Consider the following 24,673-nt stretch of genomic DNA (forward strand, 5'->3'; position numbering starts at 1 on the left):
TCCGTAACTTGATGTCCAAACCCAATGCCACCAATCACATACCTCTGCATTTTGTTAAATCTCTGTTTAAACCACGATAATCTTACTTTCTGTTACTCACAAGCAAATGAGTGTCTGACTCATATTTAATTTTGAGCACAATTCTAGCCACTATAATGACTCAAATATATGGGGGTGGGGGGAGAGAGAAAGAGTTAAGAAATAGTCCCTGCCAATTTAAGATACAAAACAGATGAACATAAGGGAAGGGAAGCAAAATTAATATAAAAACAGAGAGGGAAACAAACCATAAGACCCTCTTAAATACAGAGAACAAACTGAAGGTTGCTGGCTGTGTGTTGGGTGGGGGGATGGGCCAAACGGGGAAGGGGCATTAAGAAGGACACTTGGGATGAGCACTGGGTGATATATGTAAGGGATGAATCACTAAATTCTATTCCTGAAATCATTATTACACTATATGTTAACTAACTTGGATTTAAATTAAAAAATAATAAAAATTAAAAAAAAAAAAAAAGTCCCTGCCAGTCTATCTTGTGGGGGCTTGTAGCAATGGAAGTGACCTCAGGCCAGACATTTAGAAAGAATCCTAGACCAGAAGAGAATGGAACCCCTCTGACTCAAGTTTACCACATTTGTGGCAGAATAAGGAGTTCAATTCGTCTAAAAACTGCTTTAGTAGTAAATTAAGCCACAAACTTCAAATAGCCCAAGCAGGAGGCCATCAGGCTTCTGGAAGATCTGTCTTGGCATCTCCTACAGGATGGGCTACCTGACAGCTACCCAGCCCCCTACCCCCAAGGGGCTACCCAGCCCCACCCCCAGCCCCCTACCCCCAAGAAGGAAGGCCAGAAGGAACTAGGTAGGGATCCAGACTTTGTTTCAGCCATGAGCTATGCCTCAGGGCAGGGCACCGGCTCCAGAAGGGATCTGGGGCACTGGATCAGGCAACTAGTAAAGCAGGCTAATTAAGAAAGAGCTTACAAGTCACCTTTTTTTCTTTTTTTACAATTTGTCAGTTCATTCTTAAGAAATGAAAGGTATTTTTCCCCTTCTCCCAGGAGTGTAGTCAGGCTCTTTGGTTGAAGACCCTGGATTCCCCAAGCCCTTAAGGGAGGCTAAGTAATTGCAATTAGCAGCCTTTTTGTTGCTGAAAGCCAAAAAAACACACAACAACAACAACAACAAAAAACCCAGTAACTAATGATTGGGTTGGCCACCAAGAAGACAAAACCTGAATGGGCCCTTTGTTTTTCCTGTGGAAGTAAGCTGGATTGTGTGAGAAGAGGTTGTCTGAGAACGGGTTGGGGACCAGCACGGCGCTGAGGAGGGGTTAGGTGTTGAGGATACTGGTTCTGGATTCCGTCTGAGATTGCTTCATGGAGGGCCTTGGAGGCGGCCGGTCTGCAGAAGGAGAGTGACCCCAGGAAGACTGAGAGGGCTGAATGTAGAGTCTTGGGAGCCTCAGTGAAGATCCCAGTGGCCGAGCGTGTTGTGAAGGGGATGGAGGTCCACACACTACGCGGGGCCTGGGCAGGGAGCAGTGGTCAAGGAGACTGGATTTCAAGCTTTCTGCATAAGTGCCTGGGTAAGGGAGAGGAGGAGGACCCCAAAAATCATCACTGTTGGACTTCTACGAACCCTTGACATGAGATTATTTCAGCATCTTTTCTTTTGTGACATACTGACCAAGAGTGCCTTTAAGATAGTCTTTCTTAGTCGCTGAGGATACAAGATGAAGATATGGGGATGTCACACATAGGTCCTGCCCTTGTGGGGTTAAAAGTCTAATGGTGTGTGGCATGTTGGGACGGAGACAAGTCGTGGAAAGTACAATGAAGATCCAAACAGCCTCTGTCACAGAGGTCAACAGCAGTGAGCAGCAGTAGAGAAGGTGGTCAGGGAGGACCTCTAAGGAGGGAGCAGCTACCCCGAGGCTGTGGTGTGCGAAGGACCTTGTCTGAAAGGAGCCCAGAAAAGACCCTTCCAAGAAGGGAGAATTCCATGTGCCAAAGCCCTGCAGGAGGACAGAGTTGACAGAGACAGAGTTGCAGGCGGGCTGCAGTGGAGGAAGGGGGAATGGGGCAGAGGGAGGTGTTGGCCAGCCAAGCCTCCTTTATCCCAAGATGAAGCAGTGCTTTCTTAGCCACAGTAAGAAGTTTTGAAAATTAAAAACAACACTGTGACATGAGTCAAAAATGTCATGGAGGAATTCGCATGCCCTTTATTCTGTAAAAATTAGAGTAGGATGAATCAAAACAGAAGCCCAGGTCCACAGACCTGGCCAGCCTGGAAGAAGGAGGACGGGGCATGACTCAGAGGCTATCATGCAGGCAGGCGCCTGCCTGGGGCAAACTGGCCACAGAGTATGTCCCTAAGAGGAAAGTGAGCACATTTCGTAAGCTACCTTTGTTTGAGCACTTTTTATGCGCCAAGCCCTGTTCTAAATACTTCACGGGCATTATCTCAAACAATCCTCTAAATCAGCCATGGCACAATCTAGAAAACAGCTCGGGCCAGACCACTGGAAGTGGGACTTTCATACAGAATCCTTCTTAGAAAGGTCTTAAAAAAGCTGAAAGAACAAAAGGGGACTGTGAGGCAGCCCAGAGATTTCCAACAGCAGACACCATCCTAGGGCTGGAACAACAAAGGAAGATATTAACAGAACCAGGAGCCAGAGCAACATTTGAGACCAAGGAAAGAGGGGCTGCCTAGGAAGAGCCAAAAACACAGAGCTGCCCCTGCTGGAGGAGCCACCTGAAAAACGGAGGGACACCCTCCCTGGCTTCCTCCTCTTTCTGCCCTCCCACCACCTGCAAGCCCCTCCTATTGGCTGAAGCAAGCTGCAGAGAAGCCTAAGGAATGAGATTGCAGGGTCCACTCCTCTCCCAGACATAAAGTAGAGCAGGGAAGGATGGAGAGGGCATCTGAGAACAAACAGAAAAACAAGGGCAGCCCCATAAGCCAGGAAGGATTATTACCCCCATTGTTCAGATGGGGAAACTGATGCACAGCAAGAGCTTAAGCGAATCTAGTACCTGGTAGAACCCCAGTTTGAATTCAGATCTATCTGATTCTAAAGCACAAACACAGGGGCACCTGGGTGGCTCAGTTGGTTGAGCATCCCACTTTGGCTCAGGTCATGATCTCGCAGTTCGTGGATTCAAGCCCTCCATTGGGCTCTGCGCTGACAACTCAGAGCCTGGAGCCTGCTTCGGATTCTGTGTCTCCCCCACTCTCTGCCCCTCCCCTGCTTATGCTCTTTTTCTCTCCAGCTGTCAATAATAAATAAATAAACGTTAAAAAAATTGTTTTTAAAAAGCACAAACACGTAACATACATTTCAGCCAGCTTAGGTAAGAGCCTGGTAGCTAAGAATAGTCACGTCCCATGTCTGAAAAGCATATGTTTTAAACCCCACTCTATAAAACACTCAGATGAAGTTGGTTTAAGAACTGAGCTGTGAGTCAAGACACCAGTAGGCCAACCCTGAACCTTCTAGCAGAATGAGAACTCTGCAAGGACTTTGGAGCCAGACAACCTGGGTTCCAATCTTGGTTCTGCCATCTACCAGCTGTGTGACCCTGGGCAATCTATTTAACCTCTCTAGGCCTCAATTCTCTCATTTTTAAAGTGGATTTGCTCATGTCCACTTCCTTATTGGGTTAATTTTAGATAAAATGGAATCATGTATGCTGCAAGATTATTAGCACAGTCCCTGCTGCATGGTTAAGAGTTACTAAACAGTGGCTATTACTATGATTGGTAATAGTCTCCTCTTGCAGAGACTCAGGAGACAAAGGAGAGATCCTATTTGTTTGAGCTTGCCTGGCAAAGAATTTGTTCTAAAATCTTTGGAACTCATATGAACTCTTAAGGTCACTTTGTTCTGGAAAGGGTGTCTCTATATCAGTCAGGATGGGCTAGGTTATGATACAGTAACAAACATCTCAGAGTCTTAAGACAACAAAGTTTATTTCTTGCCTATGATACATGTAAACTACAGGTTATTATAGGAGCTCTGCTCATAAAGGACACTGAGGGAAGCTCTTTATTGACATGTACTTCCTTATTTGCTGAGGCCAGGAATGGAGAGTGGAAACCAGGTACTGGCTCTTAATCCAGACTTAACTTCTGTTCCCATTTCATTAGGTAAAGCATTATATAAAGCAACTGGGTAAAGAAATGTAATCCTGTCGTGTGTCCAAAGCAAGCTAACCAAACATTTATGAACAGCCCTAATGACTATCAGAACAACCTCAGAGAACCTTCTGGTTGGGCTAGATAAAGCAAAGTTCCCAATCTGGAATGAAGAGCTTTAGGAGCTTCTGACAGGCCAGCCCCATATGATATCATAAAAGTTTGTCTTTGCTGTGCCTTTGTTGCATTTATGATGACAGCATGTCGGTTTAGGAAAACTTTTTGTTCCTAAATATTTCTTAAGTCATTTCTCTGAAAGTCACTCTTGGTTTTTGGAAGGTATTGTCCAAGGTGGTTTGTGGAGTTGTGAGACTAGCTGGAAACAAAGTACCTTGTCTTCTGGAAGAGGGATCCTAACGTGGACTAGATCATGAGTGCCCAGACTTACCCAGAGCCCCTCTACTATTGTACAACTTGATGTCAGATTATTGGATACTGATGGTTTGTTGAGCAAGTTCAAGCTCTAGGGGAAGGAGCAAGACCTTTCCTCTGCTTTCACAATCCCACGCTTCCTGGATTTCTTTCTCCCTACCTAGATGTTTTTCCTTGGCAACTTTTACTGGCTCAAAGGCCTCCTTCATTCTCTCTCCTTACTCTCTCCTCAGCAAACCAGGAGCCTAGGAGTCATTTTTAACCTCTTCCTGCCTCCAATCCAACAGTAACTTCTAGCAATTTTGCCTTCTAAATAGCTTTAAGCCCATCACCCGTTTACCTCCTCGCTATCTGCATTGTCCTAATGCAGGCCACTACCACCTTCCCTGGAAGGCACAAAACTTACTACCCAGACTCCTCATGTCAGCTCCCCACCCCCCACCCTCCCAAACTCCCCACACATCCTCCAGAGCAGACATTTGAAAATGCAACACTGAGCATTTCTAACACCCCCATTTCTCTGCCTGATCCCCACTGCAGGTGATTAAAATCCTTTAAATTGTTCCTTGCAGTTTTTAGGACAAAGGCCTTGGACTTTTAGGATAGGGACTTTTAGAAAAAAGTCTTCAACATGGCCTCTAATACCTGGTATTAAGTAACCTCACCACCCTTATCTTGCTAGTCTCACCGCCTCATCTTCTCTCACTTGCCCTTTCTCTCTGACTTTGGCTACACTGGCTGGCTTTCAGTTCCTTAAGAAAAATGCCTCTGCCCTTCTCTTTCACTGCCCTTCTCTTCCTCTGCTGGCAGTGGTCCCTACTACAACTCCCTGTTTTCTCTACAACTCATGCTTCATAACACAGTTCAGGTCTCACCTCCTCATGACAACTTTCATTGATTCCCAGACTAGGTCAGAACCCCTTGTTGTATGCTTCTCCCCCATGGGACTTATCACAATTATAATTGAAGACTCCATTGTAGAATTAGCCATTTAATGTCTGCCTGTCCCTCTTAAATTCTTGACTTCTCCCATTCCCATCTTGATTTCCTACCATCTAACAGTGCCTTGCACAAAACAGATGCTCAAGGTGTTTGTTGCATGTCTAAGTACAAGATGAGATTGATCAACTATTTAATAAAGGAGAACGTGAATGGCTGTTACAACTGTCAACAATCCTGGACAAGCATAACGTTAAGAATAGAAGGATTCAAGGAGGGATCTATGAACCATAGAGCTTTAGGGGCTCAGGATTCTATGGGTCTTGGGGAAGCATGTATTCAAGCTTGGTAGAGAGGTAGGAAGCAGATTACCCATTCTTCTCCCACTCCCAATCTTTGGGTCAGAGGGGAGGGAACACTATGAATAAGGAGGCAAACATGCGTGTGCCCAGTACACTTGAAGGAAGGAATTTGAAAATACTTGAGAGGTAGACATGGCTGGAGATAGACTTATTTTTATTTGTCCTCCTCAGAATCAGTTTTTGTCAAAAAGGAAAAAAAAAAAAATTCACAACGAAGGCAAGGAGAAGCGGAACTACTTTGCATTGAAAGTATTCTTTTTTCTAAGAGAAGAAAGTACGTTAGAGCTTCATGTATTAAGTCTCATCAGGAAGAAGATTAATCTAAGTTCAATTAAGTCTCGATTTAGAAAACTTTTAAAGAAATTTAGTTTTATTACTTTTGAGGACGTAGAGGCTCCAAGATTTTCCTTTAGAAATGCATTCTCTTGAGTGCTCTAAACATACTCCTTTTAACTATCTTTAGCTTTTAACTTACAGATTTCCCAACAGAAAAGGTTTTCAAAGAGTAATACCAACCCAGTTTCCAATTATCTAAATTACCTGGTATAAAGCAAAACTCGAATAAGCGTAATAATACAACTGACTATGATTACTACCAAATCTTTTCTGACAGCCATCATATTATTCCATAAAATATTTGAAATGGATTACAAGGACGATCTCCAACATGAAAGTAAGATATTGTATAATAGGCTTTCCATAATCCAGAGTCACAGGGTACAATCCCCTCTCCTAGCCCTACTTGGTTAATACCACTGATTGAGCAGGTCACTGAGCCCAACCCTTCACCCAGGCTGACTTACACCTCACCCATTGCACCCTCTTGCACATCCAGTTCTGCTTAGGAGACGGCAAAACATGTGTCCCCTTTATCAAATTATTTTATAGTTACTTTTTCCAAAGGCTGTCAGTTCTGGTCCAGAGTTCCTACTTTACCTCTACAAGTCATAGGCACATATATGTAAATTTAGCACGCATCCACAAATTGTAGAATTCCTAGCAACCATTATGGGTTACATGGGATTAAAGAAACCTTAATATCCACAATGTTGGTTTTCTCTAGGTTAATTATAAACGATGCTTTTAGAGGATAGTCTGTAAGCTCCTAGGTCACCTGCCCATTAACTATTAAATATAAAGAATCTAGGTAAAGGGTGAATTATATCTAAAGCCTCATAAATTGATCAAATCCTGGAATGAATGAAATTTTGACCTCCCAGAGATAAGGTTTGGTTAACTTTAAGCTCTACAGGGTCATGGCATGCCTTATGTTCATGGCATGAATTTTTTAGTGGTGATAATAGTCACAATAAAATTATCTACTAGGTCAGTAACCCCATTTTATAAACCACAGGACGCTTAGACAAATTCTAATTAAAAGAGGAGTCAGCTGGGCGTCCTCTGCACATGACCTACAATCTGTTCTTATTCACAAAACCAGAGTGGCACATAAGGGAATCCTATTATTGATTAGGCACGGGCTTGAAGATTACAACACGGCCGCCATTCAGCCATATCCGAAATGGTAATTATTCTGAACGATTAATTACAGCTTGACAAACTACATTATCCAGAACTATGAAGGGTCTTGGAATGTTGAATGCAAACTCAGTCTATGGTTTTAATCTCTCTGTGCCTCATTTTCCTCATCTGTAAAACAAGACTAATAACAGTATCTACTTTATACGGTAGATGTGAGGATTAAGAGTTAAAATATGGAAGGCACTGGGACACTACCTGGCACGTGGCAGGCAATATGTAATGTTTGCTATTATCCTAAGAGTTCCTGAGAAAATGTCTAATCCCTTAAAAAGAGAGGCCTCATTTGATCCAGGTATCAATCCCACTTGCCTTCACAGGCCATAATTGATCAATGTGGTGTTTCAGAATCGCAGGCTTCCCCAGCTCCAACCCCAACAACTTCCCATTTCCAGTTACAAATCCACATAGTGTTTTCCTTCAATGACTATACTGCGGATTGTGTCACTAAAGTCTTGCAAGCTGTAGTTCCTAACTTTTTGTAGTCAGGGAACGCTGAGAGTCAGATGAAGCTCTAAATTCTCTCCCAAGGGGGTGGGGGGGGGAGGCACATGTAGAAGTTTGCGTTTGATTTCAGGGGGTTCATAACCCCCCACTCTGCGGTCATTCAGGGACCCCAAAGTAAGACTCGGCGTCAGTTTGAAAGCATGGCTTGGAAGACAGCCACATGTGGGATCTTGTTCTTCTAACAATGTCTAAAGCAAGAGGAGACCGAAACACATTTCTGCACACTGTAAAGGAAGTACGAGTTACTATCAGCCAGCTAAGTACTTTCCAGTAAGGGGTTTTGGTGAGGATGAGGATGATGAAGAAAGGGGAGAATGAAGATAAAGGCAGACTTTTAAGTAGCTAGGTATGCAACAGGGCTTTGAAACTGGGAACTGCAGCCTGGCTGTTCCTATTAGCAACTCGAAAGGCAGTTTGGGTAACTGATGATATCGACAGCTTTCTTTAAAACCTCCAAAAGGCAAAATATTATCACTGGGGCTCTTCACGCCTGTTCAATGATTCAGACACAAAAGAAATGCTAATTGTGGGATCTGAGCTGTGAATTCTGAGTGAGCCTAGGGACAAAGTGATTATCTGGTGGTCTTATGTTGCTGGAAATTTATTAGAGTGTTTTAAGATTACATTAACTGGTTTTCACCGTAAGTGCTCTGCCTGGAGAAGCATTAAAGGCTCCTGATAAGAAAGATTTCAAAGAGGTAATAGCATCAGCCAGAAGATCTTTTGGGTGAGTCAGGGGTACTGTAAGGAGAAAAGCCCAAATGAGGGGGCCGGGATCAGCTGGGGTGGTGGGATGGACTTGCGACAACCAAAAGCTTCCACTCTGCCAAGGGTCCCCAAGGTCCCTTCTCGTTTCTGGTTTCCAACAGCAACAAATGCCAGAGACCAAAGAGGAAGGATCATATATTTACAACAAATGTCGTAGAATGAGGCCAAGGACTTCATTTCTGCTCCATTATGGTCTCAGATTGCACCCCTGCCTCTCAAGTCTTCTCAAGACCTGCAAGTGTCAACATGCTGTTACCCTTGCCAACCTCTGTCATCCCCCTCTCCATCATCGCCCCAGTCCCCGAGGCCACCTGTCTTCCTGGACCATCCCAAGCTCATCCCCGGTTCAGGGACTCCTTACTCCCTGTCCCTGCTGTGGAGAATATTTCTTCTCTGGATATGCACATGGCTGATTCATTCTTATGTTTAGGTCTTAGCTTGGTTAGCAATTTTCTATTCCCTGCCTCATCATTTTCTTGTATGTCATCCCATTTGATTTTATTTACAGCGCTCATCACTATTTGATAATGATCTCTAGTTCATTTTCTTTATGCTGCCTCTCTTCTCCATTAGAACGTGAGCTCTCTGAGAGGCAGAACTGTCTGTGTCAAGCATTGCTGTGGCCCCCACCCCAGGTGTGGCACAGAGAAACCACTAGATATACATTTGTTGGCTAAAGGAATGAATGTTCAGGAATAGCTACTATTTATGGAGCATTTGTTCTGCGCCAGGCACAGGGCTGTAGTTTTTACAAATATTATCTCACTGAATTCTCACACCAACCCTGCAAGGTAGTAGGTATTTATCTATTGTACAGCTTATGTTTCAGAGAAGTCACATGCTTTTCCAATGTCAAAGCTAGCTTGTTACATGCTAATGAGTAACCTAGACCTCATTTGAACCTAGGCATGTTTGACCCCAACACTCATACTCTAAATCAGGAATCGGCACAATTTTTCTGTAAAGGGCTAGCTAGTAAGTATTTAAGTCTTTGGGCATATGGTTTCTATCACAACTACTCCATTCTGTAGTAGTATGAGAGCAGACATAGATAATACATAAATGAATGGATGTGGCTGTGTGCCAATAAAACTTTATTTATAAAACAAGTGGTGGCCAGGATTTGGCCCAGGAGCCATAATCTGCAGAGCCGTCCTTTAAATCATCAGTTGACATGTGCTATGCCAGAAAGGGGTTAAACAAAAGAGGGGGAGGGGAGTAAAAGAAAAGTATTAAAATGTGTATTCTGTGCGTGGTGAGCCTCTTCTTCAGATAAGAAGGACACCCACTTTCAGTTAAATTTTAATTTAGTTAAAAAAAAAAGTGAAATAGGAGATAGAATTCTGGTAGGAAACAGGACTCTACTGATTGAACTTCTTGACTGAATTATGACCATTCTTTAAGACTACAGTAGAGCTTAAAGCAAATGAGTTATTCCATTTATACCATGGTTCCACTTACTGTGTAATGACACGTGATGCAGCATCATGTGAACATGATGTCAGAACCCAAACAGAACCACATAACCTCCCGTTGCAAGCAGGCCCCAAATGGTCAATATTGAAGGACCAAGTGCGGCAAGACACTCTGTTAAAATTCTTCCTCTTTGAACAATGAGCCTAAAACCCTCAGTCTTTTCTTCTCAAGCAAGCCCATGATTTATTGGCAAGAGGTGAAAGATAAGATATGAGTCACAGGTCTGAGACAGCCCAGAGAAATCTCTTGCAGCCTCGTTGGAAAGGGAAACGCTATTTGTGCTCAGTTATATAGTCATTCACAGTGGCTCTCGAGACCAAGTATCAGCATTAAGGCAAAAGATGAACTTACCAGGCCCTTGGGTCTGGGCTGGGAGGTAAGGGCTGAACTTTGAGAAGGTGGGAGATGGAGGGATGAAGGCAATAAGTGCTAGAGCGCTTGGTGGTATGTAAGGACCGGCTGGTGTAGCTGGAGCCTTGGGTGGCTAGGTACCCCCGCTCAAACCTTGATTTTCTCTAGGGCAGCCCTAGGTCATCAGAACCCCATTAAACAATATTTATTTCTCTCTTACTCTGAAGAAGAAATCCCTCTGAAAACAGCACATGGTACTTAAACCAACTGGTGCATTTTCCTCAATTTGTATGCAATTTTCTAAACTTGGCCACTAAATGTTCAAGCAGGTGACAAAAATTCAAACTTTAGTCAGTCTCCTGAACCTTCTCCTAGGCCCATCCATGCACCTCCTTGTAAAATCCAGTATTCGCAAGAATGCTGCTAAGTCAGTTTAGCCAGAGCCCCAACCTTCGATATCTGATCAGGCTCCTAGCCCTCCATCATTCCCCAGGTGTTGTCTGACCACCCCAACCTGTGTTCAGGGAAGAATCATGTTAGGTCGGTTTACCCAGAGTCCCCCTTAACCTTGTTGTCTCCTTTTAGTACTTTTCCATCCAAGGCCCCCACCCTGTTTCTTGCCCATGCTGTATTTGGAGTTGAGTCCGGTCTGTCTTCTATACTGTAAAGTCCCCATCGTGGTGGTGCCTATACCTCTGGTGAGAGTCCTGAATAGTCTGCCATATCATGTTACAATTGTTATTGAGTAATTTCTTCTTTAATACAGGAAAGCAACCCCAGGACAGTAGAACCAGCATCTAGAGGGGAATCTAGAGATGTAAGATCTGCCCCAGCTCTGCCATTAACCTGGGTACCCTTCCCCCTTGCTTCCCCTTCTGAGCCTGTTTTCTCATCAGTAATGGAACAAGTCAATCTCATACATACGTTTTCATCCACCCAAATCCATCTTTTTGTTATGTAATACCTATCATATTTATTACTGCTTATAGTTACTCTTTAACATGACACATATTATTAATTAAAGTGGATTTCTATTGAGCACTTAATATTTTCCAGGATTCAGAGCAGTCGATTAAGCATCCAACTCTTGATTTCAGCTCAGGTCATGATTGCATGGTCATGAGATCGAGCCCCACATCGGGCTCTGTGCTGAGCGTGGAGCCTTCTTAAGATTCTCTCTCTCTGCCCCTTCCCTACACTTGTTTGTGCTCGCTCTCTCTCTCTCTCTCTCTCTCAAAAAAAAAATGACCAGGATTGTACCATATGCTTTCCACGTATTCTATTATTTAATACAACCTCCATATGAAGAGGGACCCTTATGATTGCAGACTTCTCAGCTATGACAGCCAAGGTTCAGAGTAGTAACATACATTTCCCAAGGCCAAACAGAGAGTGACAGAGCTGGGATTTGAGCCTGCACCTATTTTTTCCAAGAGTTACACTGTCTTCATGTTCTCCATAGCCCCTGGTCAGTGTCTGACCCGAGAAGAAAATACAGATTCAAACTCCCTTGCCCTGAACTGCTTACTACTGCACCATGATGCTTCTCACCATATCAGGCTACAAAATACCAACATGTGTTCCCTGGAGGAGGTGGTGTAGGAGCTCCCATGGAAGTCCAATGCAGGATCTTTGCCCCTGAGACACTCAGAACCCATGATAAAACCCATGGCCCAATCAGTGACCCAGGAGAAGCAGTGTTGATGACTCAAAGAGGAGGACCTGGGGCTTCCTCAGTTCCTTATTGTCACTGTGCAAAAGCAAACACAAAACAATGGCCTCTGCTCATCTCTGGTTATTCTCTGGAGAATCTTTTTCTTCACTAGGGAGAGGCAACTCCTTCAAAAATGCACCAAGTTAATAATCTGGCAATAGAAGACATTGGGGGTGGGGTGGGGGCTCTCCTTGAAACATATAGTTGGAGTTTTTTTTAATGTTTGTTTATTTTTGAGACACAGAGAGCAAGCAGGGGAGGGGCAGAGACAGAGTGAGACTGAGGATCCAAAGCAGGCTCTACACTGACAGCAGAGAGCCAGATGTGGGTTTCAAACCCACGAACTCTGAGATCATGACCTGAGCTGAAGTCAGACCCACCCAGTTGGAGATTTTCAAAAGGACATATCAGTATTGGCCTCCCTGGGGAGCAGATTGGGGGCATGTGGTAGGAGAAGGGTAGATTCCTAGAGATAGCAGAGCAAAGCTGATAATGGTTTGTGCAGATCTGATTCTCTCAGGGGTGAGGAAGAAGAAAGGAGAATGAGGTTAATTACTGAATGTCTACTATCATCTAAGGTCTTTCATATACACTAAGCATCAGGTCCTGACAACAATGTATAAGGTTGATGTTTTATAGATGAGGCTAGTAAGAGTCCAAATAGAGATTCTCTCTTTTCTTCATTCTACCTCAGTGCCCCTGTAGACGCCATTCTAGCTCTAATTCAGAGTTTCATGAAGTAGATGGCACTTACTCAATGGAATAGCTGTACAAAATACTGAGGCTACAAAACCTAATATAATGCCTAGCTTATGGTAGGTGTTTGATAAAACAGAATAGATTAACAACTCACTGTGGCTTCAGAGACGGAGGTAAATATAATCTGATCCAATAGTTCTCAACTGGGGATGACTTTGCCCCTAGGAAGACATTTGGAAGTGTCCAAATGTCTTTTGCTCATTACAAAAGAGGGGAAGAACACCACTGGCATCTAGTGGATAGAAGCCAGGATGCCGCTAGGCATCCTACAAAGCACAGGACAGTCAGCCCTTCAGCCAAAACTTATCTTACCCATAATGTCGCCAGTGCCAAGGTTGAGAAATTCTGATCTATTCCAACATGGTTCACAGGCCATGGTTCACATGACCCAGGGAGACAGATGACTTGCCCAGGGCCATATAACTGAGCAATGGCAAAGCTAGGATGACAAACTTCCCTAAGCCTTCTAGATTATTCTCTTTGGACCTCAGGCTGCTGATCAGCCAGAGGGCTGCCTGCCACAAGAAGGGTGAGTTAAGCGGAAAAGACTGTGTTGGCCAAATTGCCCAGGCAAACCAAATACAATTATGCAAGGTCAAATGGACCATGCCTGTTGCTCCCCAGACCCTGACTAAGCAGCCAATGGAGGTTCCAGAAAACTAGGTACCAAGGCTTGGAACACAAACTGCTCACTAGAGGTCTTTGATGACCACCATATGCCCACTTCTTCCTCTTTGTAGGGTTGCAAACCAAAACAGAATTGTCAAGTCAAAGAATTTTCTTCTAATAATTCAATAGGCAAGTTGAAAAAAAATGAATGATTAAGTGATCATATTAGGCCCAGGTAGAAACTGCCAGAAATGAATTCTCTCCAAAATATATCAGGCATTTGCATTATTGGTATCACAACAACAATTTTTTGACATCTTATGTGCCAAGAGATGTGTTTGGTCCCAGCAGAGAGATAGACAGAAGTAGAAGAATGTGTTCACTAATAGCATACACAAGGCACACCCTTGACCTCAAGAAGCACTCAGTCCAAACATGAGAATCTCCTTTGCAATTTCCATCACAAAGTAAAACCAACATTGCAGAATGGTAAAGCAAAACCCTCCTTGCAGCTAAATTATCTAATGGGGCGCCTGGGTGGCTCAGTCAATTAAGTATCTGACTTTGGCTTAGGTCACAATCTTGCGGTTCTTGAGTTTTGAGCCCTGCATCAGGCTCTGTGCTGACAGCTGAGAAAATCTGGAGCCTGCTTTGGAATCTGTGTCTCCCTCTCTCTCTGCCCCTTCCCCGCTTTGTCTCTCTCTCCCTCTCTCTCTCAAAAATAAATAAATGTTAAAAAATTTTTAAAAATAAATTATCTAAGCCTAGCATGAATCACTTATTTTAAACAATGGTTAACAGAAATGTTCAACCACAACCGAAGAGATTGAACTTTGCCATTTATATTACCAGGATCTGGCTTGCCTGATGGGCATTTTCTTCTGTCCATCAAGCTTCATGGGGACTTCCAAAGCCCAAACCATATCTAAAATGGCAGGATAACCTGATGTACTATGGGACTTCAATGAACTATACCAGATCCTTCGACTCCTAAAAGGCTGCTCCAAGCCAGACTGGCATCTTTTCCAGCAGTTTCTAAGCTGCATATCAATGGAAGCCGAAGATCTGGGTTAACACAACTCTCAAGATCACCTTTTATCTTGAAATTTCAATGAAAAATTAAACATCCTGATAACACTGAGTACGAATTGCTTTTATTTCCATTGCAACTACTTTCTGAGACGGATAATTCCCCTTTAGATTTTCATGAGTTTGGCCCAGAAATTGGATACTCAAGGCATTAAACATACAGCAGCCCGGGACACCAAGAAAACAGGAGCGTCCATTTAAGGATTTGGCCACTACAGCCAGCTAAGTATCTTGGGGAAGTGGGTTGAATTTGAATACAACAGCTCTGCCAGTCTGCCACAGACTGGGAAATCAGACACTAAGAAAGACACCCCAGGGGCTCCCGCTTGAGTTTGGACATAGGTGTTAACCTTGGTGACAGGCAGTTTGTTAGGCAATGCTTCCCAGACTTTGAGCTATCACAGCGCAGTAAACAATGGATCCTAACTTTTTTTTCCTGCCCGATGGTAATATTAAAATTAAATTCAACCTGAGTTGACATCTACAAACACCATCCTTTCATAAATGAAAGAATGTTTCAACATCTCGACAGACAGACAGACAGGAGAAATAGCCTCTGAATACACACAGCTGTACTAAAGACTGGCTATTCTGTCCTTAGTTCTTAAGATTGGAAAAACGTCATAGGCCAGCACTCATCTGCAGTCTGGAATATGGGTACTGTGAGGAGCCACTGGAGTTGCTGGGAGAAGAATTGGCTTGTGACCCAGATGGAACAGAGAAGATGTTGCAGGATAAGGAGAGGGAGAGGTAAGGGTAGGATTGGAGGGACTGAAGTTGCCCTGAGGATAAACCTCGCTGCTCTTTCTTTGGTGGCAGTCTTCCACATGGCGATGTTACCCTAAATTGCTTGATTACTCATCTCTTCCACTGGACTTTGAGTTCCTTGAGAGCAGTGGCTGTGCCTTGTTGCCCTGAGTCAAGGAGCCAGTTAGTCGTGGGGCAGGCCTGGTGGTATAGCAAGGGAGATTGTGAAGGAGCAATGGCAAAGCACCAGGAACACACAATGCTGCTTCATGAACCCGCACAGTCTGACGATTAGAGGGGACATTTCTATTATCTAATCATGCGTGCTGTTTGTGGCTGGTGCAGTGGACGGGGGGGCCCCACCTCCAACCTACCCACAGGCTTGCCCTGAGCATCATCCCTCAAGATAATTAAAATGAGCCCCAAGGGGAGTGTGATGGGGGTTAGGGCTGCTGCTGCCCCGGGAGGTGCCAGGGGACTCCCGAGTAAAGGCTCAGCTCCTCTCCCAAGTCCCCAGAGCTGTCTGGGCTGAAGCAGGGCTGGGGTGTGGAACAGCCAGCCTCCAGCCTGCCTGCCTGCTGCTTGATCCCACTGGTACTGCCATTGCCAAGTCAGAGAAGAGCTCTCAGCCCCAGGGTGTTCCATTTTCCCAGACCCTTGTGCCTCACAGTCACTTTTGATTCGGAATTGACAGAAAGAAAACATCAGCCACACTGTTACTAAGTAGTCCGCCCCTCTGACCCCCCCATTTCCGCCCATGTTAAGATCCACAAAAACTGCTCTTCCCTGCGGAGAAAGTCTAGCTCATGGGGAAAAGGATGTTTTCTTTTGAAACTCATTTTGGGTAGTTTTGGATTTATTTATTTATTTATTTATTTATTTATTTATTTATTTATTTTTGTCAACCTGACTTCTGGCAGGGTGTTGAAGCCCAATGCACAGAGTCAACCTCAGCTAAACTTCCCACCAGACCCACAGGGCAGGTTAGAGAAAGGCCGAATGCAAAGCTCAGTAAGTAAAACACACAGAGGCAAGGAGAGAGGATGGGGTGGAGAGAGGGTTCCTGTCGCCCTGCTGCTTGAGAGATCAGGAGTGATGGAGTATTTTCATTAGTACTGGCTCAGCAGGACAACTTGGAGCCCCAATACACATCTGAAATGCCGCTCGTGGCTGCAGAACCAGGCTTCCCCTTGGCAAGATTAGCAAGGCTACAGGTTCTGGGGACCAAATGGTGAGGGTGGGCTTCCCACTGCAAATATCCTGCCACTTTCCTTTTATGACCTGTTGGGGAGAGTTTGCCTCTGGGTACAACTTGCTATTCCATGTCTCTTTGGAAATGCTCTTGGGGAGCCTGGGTGGCTCAGTTGGTTAAGTGCCAGCCTCTTGATTTAAGCTCAGGTAATGACCTCACAGTTTTTGAGTCCGAGACTCCCACTGAGCTCTCTCTCTACTCCCACCCCCCCCTTTCTCAAAATAAATAAATAAACTTTAAAAAAAGGAAACGCTTTGATACAACATATTATCTATTGCACAGCATTTCTGATCCTTTCTCAACATCCATCTAATCTTTGACTCCCCAACCAAACAAAGGTTTTCAAATCCTGAGTTCATGTGAAGACAGTTATGTCCCTTGAGATATCAAATCTACAGCCTGCCTTCCCACCATCATTGCTCCCTTAGGCATCGCTGGCTAAAACCCGTCCCTGGGAGGTCCTACTAAACATTATGGACAGTAAGCAGTAGGTGGGGATTGGTTAACAGACAGCTGAAGGCAAGAGTTAGGCCCCAGGTAAGGAAGAAGAGATGGAAAGAGAGTCGATATGCCCTTGGAGGTCAAGGGGACAGGGTCCCCCGTGGGGAAGGTGGGACAGAATTGAAGACCATTCTTTCAGGAGCCTGAAACTGATCATTTCCTTTCAACACACTTGGCAAGCTTAGCCTTCCCATCACCTCCCAGTTTCTGGCTTTGTCTGGAAAAAATGCTAACCAGTTCTTCACAAGAGCTGTCACTAAGTCCCTGGCCGCAGGGCTCACAAAAGACACTGTGTGCAGTGCAAAAGGAACATGGTGCTCCTGGGGGAGGACGCTGAGTGGGTGGGGAAGGGGGCAGCCTTGGGAGCACTCATGGGCAGCCAAGGAAGATGATGGGCCCGTTCCCACATCCTCAGCTCTCTGTTCCCTGCCCCAGCCTGCCTGTCCTTGGAATTCCACCACCAGAGATGATTGTCCCAGGTGGGTTAATCATCCAGGCTGGATGTGTAGGAACCTGGGGGACAGGACAGAGAGAACCTATTTTCTGTCCCTGGGAAGGGGCTTAGGGATTTCTGTCTGGTGGGAGTGACCATAGGGGAGTGAAGATGCTGAGCTCCAGCTGGGGAAGAGAGGGAGGCACTAGAGAAAGGGGTTTCTGGGAGACGGAGTTAGCCAAGCCTTCCCCCTGGCCTTCTTGAGTTTGGACTCAGACTCTCTCTATCCATGGAGATAGCTGGGTAGAAGAGTACTGGACAGGAAGTCAGGGGAGTCTCCTTTAATCTGACTCTGTCTTGCTATGGAATTGTAAATACCAGAGATGGACAACTCAGCCTTAGGAAGCATTCGGTCCACCCCCCTCACTTTATACTCACAGCCTCTGAATCCTAGAGAGTTACAGGTGGTTGGCCAGGGTCACACGTGCTGAGCATTCTTGCTCATGATGGCGTGTTAGGTGCTCATATGCTATCGGTTCACCAGGGAGGTCTTGCCTGACGAGCTTTCCTCCCCTACCTAAATATGGTCCTTCTTTTTTTTCTCATCACAAATGGGAATGACTTATTTATTTGTGTGTGTGTGTGTGTGTGTGTGTGTGTGTGTGTGTGCGTGTTTTGTTCTTGTTTTTGTTTTAATGCTTATTGTCTCCTATTCAACTGTAACTTCCACAAGGGCAGGGATCTTTCTCAGCCTCATTCTCCACTGTTCCTCACACATGGCAGGCACACACCTGCATTTAGTGAACAGAACATCTCTATTCTCAAAGTAACAGCACCAGGGGCATCTGGGTGGCTCAGTTGGTTGGGCATCCGACTTCGGCTCGGGTCACGATCTCACGGCTGGTGGGTTCAAGCCCCACATCGGGCTCTGTGCGGATGGCTCAGAGCCTGGAGCCTGGATTCTGTATTCTGGATTCTGTGTCTCCTTCTTTCTCTCTGCCCCTTCCCCACTCATACTCTGTCTCTTCATCTCTTAAAAATAAACCAACATTAAAAAAAATTCAAGGTAACCACACCAGAGACATATGATACCCATTTTACAGATAAGGAAACTGGGGGTTAGACAACATAAAGAACAAGTGGAGAAAGCAAAATTCAGCAGTGGATCTGAATGACATCCCTTCCCCCCCCCCCCCCGCCCCCATGCTGTACTACTTTTCTAAGAAAGGTTTTCAGATTTTGGAGTTTCCCTTAAGCTGGAGGCCTTGGTTTAGGCTTTTTGGCTGTGATGTTCTAGGACCAGATGCTCCCAAACCAGTCCCTGGTCTTGTGAAGCTCGGGGCTAGATTGTGGTCCAGGCAGGAAAGATAATGCTGAAGATCACATAGCAGTGAGGAGGTCCCCACTCAGCAACTGGAGAAGCAGACAGTGAAACAGAAATATCTGCCTGAATTCCAGAGGGGACCAGTCACCAGGAGGCAGTGAGCCCAGAGCGAAGTGTTTATGAAACCCCCTGGTATGCGGGTATGAGGCTGGATACATCAGAGTCTCAGCTGCTGCACTTACCAGCTTGGGAACGTTAGTTCTCTTAGCCTTAACTGGTTCCTCTAAGACATAGAATGATGCTAACCCCCTCCCTCACAAGGAGGGTGAATGAACTAAGGCAGGGAAAGCCCTTAGCACAATGCCCGATCTACTGCAAGCATCCAGGCAGTGTTAGTTTCTATAAATGCTTCCTTCAAGGCGGGACCAAATTCCTGACTTGGAGCCCCTCTCAGTCATGAGGTCAGAGCCCATAAGTGATTAAGACAAAGGTAGGTGAGAGGCTGACGGAGAAAGCAGATCCTGACAGAGAGGACGTAGCTCAAAACTAAAGTGAACTCAGGTCAGGGTCTGTGCCCATTTCCTACCATATCCTCAGAAACTTGCGCACAACCTGCACTGTGGTTCATGTGCAGTAGGCTGAGTGAAAAGGTCCAACAGAGCAGATGGGAGAGTGGCCTAGTGTTCTATTCATTACCCCGCTATCATTCGTTTTTCACGGATTCATTCGGCACCAGATTGGCATTGTGGCATAGGAGTGAAAGCATGGGCTCTGAAGTCCACTGTTTACTAGGTTAACTCCTTTCTTTTTTTTTTTTTTTTTTTTTTTTTTTGGTGGGGGCGGGGAATGGAGAGGGAGGGAGGGAGAGAGGGAGAGAGGATAGAGCATGGAGCCCAATGTGGGGCTCGATCCCACCACCCTGGGATCATGAACTGAGCCGAAATCAGAAGTTGGACACTCAACCAAAGGAGCCACCCAGGTGCCCCAACTTGTTTCTTTATGCAGTTCCCTTGTCTGTTAAATGGGTTGACACCTCCCAGTTTGAGGACTGGGTTAAAAAGCATAAGAGCCCTCGGAACAGTGCCAGGCAGCTAGAAGGTTCTCCGTCAGTGTTACCTGTTATTGCCAGTAAGAGTCTCTTGGGTGCCAGACACTGCTGGGCTGGAAGCAAGGCCCCTGGCTTCACAGAGCTGCCAGTGCGAGGGAGTGGATGAGGAAACAAGCCATCATGAGACGACACGATTGGGGGTTCAGTGAGGTGAGGTCCAGGGGATCCTAACCTAGTCCCAGAGGAAGAAGCTTTACTCAGAGACCTCACTAATCTGTTGACTTGGCCAGAGCAGGGGGCAGGGAAGGGAGGAAATGCTCCGAGCAGAAAGGGTAACATGCAAGAAGGCCGCCATGGTGGGTGCAAAGAATGAGTGTCCGTGTGGAGAACAGAGATGGGAGAACAGTGAGAGAGGAGGAGCAGACTCAGGCCATCCGGATGATGGTAAAGGGAGAAAGTGCTCCCAAAAGAGCAGGAAGGAACCAGGTCCAGGAGGTACAACTCCCCGCTCTGGGTTTGACCTCCCTCTTGCCATTTCCCTTAAAATTGTGAGGGGGGAGGAGACTGACTTTGACAAGCGCCTCAGACCATTACCCCAAATAGTCTCAGGAAATCCAATGGGGCCTCTGCCAAGAGAATCTCCCTCCCCCCCCCCACGCCCCCCTCCCGCAGAGCCGGTTTGCAGGGCGGGGGGTGGGGGGGCAAAGCCAGGAAAACAGCCTGCCAAAACTGACACAGCACAAGCAACCCAGGTACAAACAGTTCACAATGAAGACAACCTGGATGGAAACATGTGGAAATTAAGACAACCACCACGGCCAGAGAGAGGAAATGCAGTAATCAAAAATGCACAGCAAAAAAAAAAAAAAAAGAAAGAAAGAAAGAAAGAAAAAAACCCAACAATTTTAATGCTGATTTACTACGAAAGCGTTGTTTTCCACCCAAATAAAATGATGTTTTCCTTGTCTTGCATCATATCCTCCCCTCCTCGGGCACCTCCAGCCAAATGTAACAATTAGAGGGGACGTTTCCATCCTCTTCCCAGGTGGGTAAATCCCTGCTGGCATCATGTGGAGCCCAGAGCCCAGCTTGCATTCTTAGCGAGGAAGCCCTTTGACTTGACCTCTCAGCCCAAGCGCGGAAAACATCGCCGAGCTGGGGCCATGAGGGGCGTGAGAACCGAGAGTGCACATCACACACAGATCCCAGGCAAAGGGGGAAACAAATTCTCATAAATGAGATGCTCGGCCCCATTCTTCTCTCTGTGGTCAACATCACAAGGATTGGTGTCACCAAGCAGAACCTTCAGGGGGCCTTGTCCCATTTGCAAATCATATCAGACAATGTTTCAAGCTAAAGCCACCAGATTCTCATAATGCCCAAAACCCTACTGGGACTTTGGGGTTCTGAGCCAGGGGGAAGGATGACAGACATACCAAGGGAGTGGACAGACCTCGAGAAAGGTTTCCCGGGGAGCAAAAGCCTGCAGATGTGAATGATACATCGCGATCACGCTCACGCCTCTCTCCAGGTGCAAATAACTCACACCTTGGCCTTGCCTTTTGTAGAATTTCAAGATTTCTTTTTTCTTGCACATCCTTTTTCCATTTCCTTTGACTCTCCTGCTCTCCACTCTGCACCCCAGACCTCCACCCCTACCCCCTTTTCGAATGCCATGACATCCTAGGAAATTAGAGACCCCCCCCCCCCCCGCCAAATTACCTTTAATACCTGTATCCTTGACTCTGTGGTGTTTAAGGAATTATTTTCAACCAGCTGATTAGCAAAGCTGATGGAGACTCTGCAGAACACAGCCCCCGCCTGGGTGTGGAAGTGGACAAAGCTCCTCTGGGTGTCTGTTTGTATAGCTGGAGACTGAAGGACTTTGGGTGTTCTGTAGTAACCTCAGAAAAAGTCCCTAGGCAGCAGTAAACTCTCCCAGCATGGTTTTGAAACACCACAGGAGGAGGCCTCTTTAATCAAATAATAACTAGTCGGAGATAAGGCCTGCTAGTCTGAGCTCAGCCAGCCAATCAGCTGCTTCCTTCCGACTGCAAGGACAAACAGACCCAGGCTTCTGGAGTGAGTTTCAGGGCTTGTTATAATTTAATGATTCTGTGGGTGGTGTCTTCTTGGCTTAGCCTGATGAGGATTTTCTGACCAGGGAGTGAGCCTCAGGAGCTCAGGAGCCTCATTCTCACTGGATGAGCCTGACGCAACTTGCTGTCACTGAATATCCTGAGCGATCACGTGGGGCCCCCAGTTCCCAGACTGGATGCTTCCATGTTGCCAGGAGAGTTCTCACTGCGGCCAAGAAAGCAAGCCTGAGTGGGTCTGAGCAGGGCTGGCTCATGGGGGGTAAGCATATTTGGCACCAGATGAGCAACTTACAGACTGTGACCCTGAAGAAGTCATGTGAAGACGCTAGTGACCTGCTCCCACGTGTTGGAGATGCTTTACATGCATTTCCTTGGACCCTTAATTGGCAGGGACTTTGAGTTTCTCTATAATCTTCATCCTTCCGTGCCCCCCCTCCCCTCTCATGCTGTCAGTTCTTGGTTGGGCCTCTGAGGCATCATGAAGAGGGTGGGTGCTGGGAGCTAAGCAAGACTGAGAGTGGATAATGGCCCTGCAGCTTTCTAGCCCTGTGACTTTGAACCTGTCACTCAGCCCCTTCCGGGCTAAATTACTTCAAGGATTCAATGGGAGAAGGTCCCGTCAGATTCTTATCTGCCCCTAAGAAATGTAAAAAGACCCTTAAATTGTATTGACCTACTAGAGCTCCATAGGTAAAGGAAATTCAGGGGGACCCCTTTGTTATGCAAATAACGCTTAGCCACCAGCGGAAAGAAACCCCTTCCCATTAGCAGTCATTCCGCCTTAGAACCCCACCCCCACCTCCTCCATCAACCTTTCATTCAACAGATGTTTACTTTGATCTACTGTATCAAAGACTGAATTAATCACTGGGAGGAGGGGGACCGGAAGGAGCACCCTGGTGGACTCCCCTGTCCTCAGGAAACTGTCACAGCTCAGGAGGCAGGAGTTTATTATAAAGAGTCCTTTGTGCAATCAAGCCAAAGGAAGGGGCCAGTGAAGGCAGCTTGTCACAGAGGGTTTGGGCCTGTCCAAAGGCAGCAGGGGAAAGCCAGCAATGGTGGACAGGAAGTGGACTCAAGTTAGAGGGCCAAATAGAGCCAAACCATCTCCAAGGGAACTCCCTACAGGGCTCCGACTAGGGGAAAAAAGAGGAAAAGCAAAGGTGTGTGTTTGTGTGTGTGTGTGTGTGTGTGTGTGTGTGTGTGTGTGTGTGTATCAGCCTCCTTAAGATATAATTTACATCCCATACAATTCAACCATTTAGATGATATAATTCAATGATTTCTAGCATATCCACATAGCTGTGTGGTCATCGGCAGAATCAATTCGAGAACAGTCCATCACCCCAAAGAGAAACCCCTTCCCATTAGCAGTCATTCTTCATCCCATGCCCCTTCCTCACCTCTACCAATTCTAGATAACCACTGATCTACTTAGTGTCTCCTATGGACTTGCCTATTCTGAACATTTCATGTAAAGGAATCATATACTATGTGGCCTTTGTGACTGGCATCATATTTTCAAGTTTCACTTCATTCCTCTTTATTACTGAATAATATTCCATTGTGAAAATATACCACAATTTGTTTATCCATTCATTCATGGGCGTTTGGATAGTTTCCACATTTTTGCTGTTACGAACAATGCTGCTATGGACATTCATGTACAAGTCTCCACTCCCCTTTAGCCACAAATTCACAACCCCATAGCGGAAAAACAAGAAGACAACAAAGCAGGTGAGAGAGCTAGCCTTCGAAGCGTTTGTCTCCAGCTAGAAGTTAGGACATCCTAGCAGTAGCTGAGTCTGATATGTGCACAGGTTTTTACAATGTGGAAGCACCATCACATATTGCTACTTGTGTAATTGCCCTCACAATCCTAGGCATGAGGGAGGCATTATTTTTATTGCCATTTTAAAGATGACACCATAAGAAATAAAGTTTCAGTAACTTGCCAAAAGTCACCCATCCAAAAATCGAAGCCAGAATTAAGTCCTATGTTTTTTTCTAGCTCCAGCTCTTCGCACACAAAATAGGTCTTTAATCTTCTCTTACATTCTCAGTCTGGCTTCCAAGATGTACTTCAAGGAGGAAAAAAAAAGGAAGGAAGAAGGAAGGAAGGAAGGAAGGAAGGAAGGAAGGAAGGAAAAGACAGAAAAAAGAGCTTAGTTATTATTTATGGAGAAAATGGCAATTAGACCAACAAATAGGTGCTATCATCTGCATTTTAAAAATGTATACATTCCACTCAGAAAAATTAAATATCTTTTCTAAAGACACAGACCTATTCAAAGGCAGATACGTGATTCCCAAACATGGGTGAGATCAGCTTGCTTCCTTGCTAACATTTAACTGAGAGCAGTAGAGGTCTTGATTGTTCAGGTGGGAGGAAGGGTAACCTTGGAGGAGGCACCGCAGGTTAGGATAGACCTAGGTGAGGGAGATGCCATGCATCACGGGGTAGATTAGGGAACATGAAAGCCTGAAGATGAGGAGAAAAGATGGCTGTGAAGACAAGAGCGGGAGATAAAACAGAGAGAAGGTGGGGAGAGTCCTGTTGAAAGGTTGGCCATGTTCCCAG

At 45.5% G+C, this 24,673-nt stretch overlaps 1 protein-coding gene across 2 annotated transcripts in view; it reads right to left on the minus strand.

Annotated features, from left to right (window-relative positions):
* Window positions 1–21,953, minus strand: part of GPAM (glycerol-3-phosphate acyltransferase, mitochondrial) — a 62,690-nt gene extending 40,737 nt beyond the window's left edge. Inside the window, exon 1 of one of the 2 annotated variants that reach the window (XM_053909920.1) lies at window positions 21,725–21,953. The gene's annotated coding sequence lies outside the window, so the exon portion shown is untranslated. Of the gene's footprint in view, window positions 1–21,715 lie in introns of both variants that reach the window. The other variant, XM_019459434.2, reaches the window with a different exon arrangement.
* Between the last annotated feature and the right edge of the window lie 2,720 nt (window positions 21,954–24,673).

This window comes from Panthera pardus, unplaced genomic scaffold (assembly GCF_024362965.1).
Source record: "Panthera pardus isolate Hobbes unplaced genomic scaffold, ASM2436296v1 HiC_scaffold_22, whole genome shotgun sequence".
Lineage (NCBI taxonomy): Eukaryota > Metazoa > Chordata > Mammalia > Carnivora > Felidae > Panthera > Panthera pardus.